At 46.1% G+C, this 953-nt stretch overlaps 1 protein-coding gene across 3 annotated transcripts in view; it reads left to right on the forward strand.

The window, feature by feature from the left end:
* TBC1D2 (TBC1 domain family member 2) overlaps positions 1–953 on the forward strand; it is a 41849-nt gene that overhangs the window by 35243 nt on the left and 5653 nt on the right. The gene's annotated exons all lie outside the window — the stretch shown is intronic.

Here is a 953-nt window from a genome sequence, read left to right on the forward strand (position 1 = left end):
CTCGTGTCATACCCTTGCCCCCAGTGGCATTATTGGAACTCTCAGAAACAGTGGTGTCCATTCCCAAAGGCCCTGGGCCTTGCTTAGGGCCTTCCATGGGTGGAGTCTTAGCAGGATTAAACCTCCTTTTCTGACACAAAAGCTTTATCCTACTCGTTCAGGATTGTGTGCAAAAATTAAAAATAGTATAAATCACTGAACATTATCAACAGGCTCACACATCAAATCACTGACCTTTTAATGTGAGCAGAAATAGAAGCTAATTCTGACACCCACTCCTGGACTGAGAACAGTGGAATGAGGTAAGATAGAGAGAACAGGCTGGACTTTGGCTGTCCTCTGCCACCAACTGATTTTGTGACCTTGAACAAGTCACTGTTGTTCTCTGGGCCTCGATTTTCCTGTCTCTGCAATGACCAGGGATGACCAGCAGAAAGTAGCTGCCTGGAGCCTTATCTTGTGAGTTTCTGAGGCAGCCTCCAGACTCAGTGGGAAAGAGGACCATGATCAATTAGTTGCCCTGGGCATAGACACAGAGAGTGGTGGCTGGTGTATCCCATTTGCTCTCTCTGAGCTAAATAATCTCCGTAGGCCTTCCCACTTTCCCATCTCTGAGAGGCCAAAGCCTACTATTTCCAGGAGACCCGTAACTGTTCTCTCCATTCACTCAGCTAAACTCAGGAGGGTCTGTACAAATACTTTAGCCAGAGTGGAGAGAAATACCTTCCCAATCCACTAGGGAGAGAAAAAGGATTTCTTTTTTTCTTTTCAGAAACGCTGTTTATTAAAAAAAAGTGTAAACCTCAGAAGATATTGGAGGTCACGAATCCAACCTAGTAAGAGCCCAGAGAAGCATGAATATCTAGACAATGAAATGTGCTCTTTAAGTCCATTGAGAGTGTGAGGCTGCCCCGTGCTGAAAGCGGCAGCTCCCTAAGGGTGTTCAGACGGCG

The sequence above is a fragment of the Lipotes vexillifer genome, unplaced genomic scaffold, assembly GCF_000442215.2.
Source record: "Lipotes vexillifer unplaced genomic scaffold, Lipotes_vexillifer_v1.1 scaffold809, whole genome shotgun sequence".
In the NCBI taxonomy this organism is placed as follows: domain Eukaryota; kingdom Metazoa; phylum Chordata; class Mammalia; order Artiodactyla; family Lipotidae; genus Lipotes; species Lipotes vexillifer.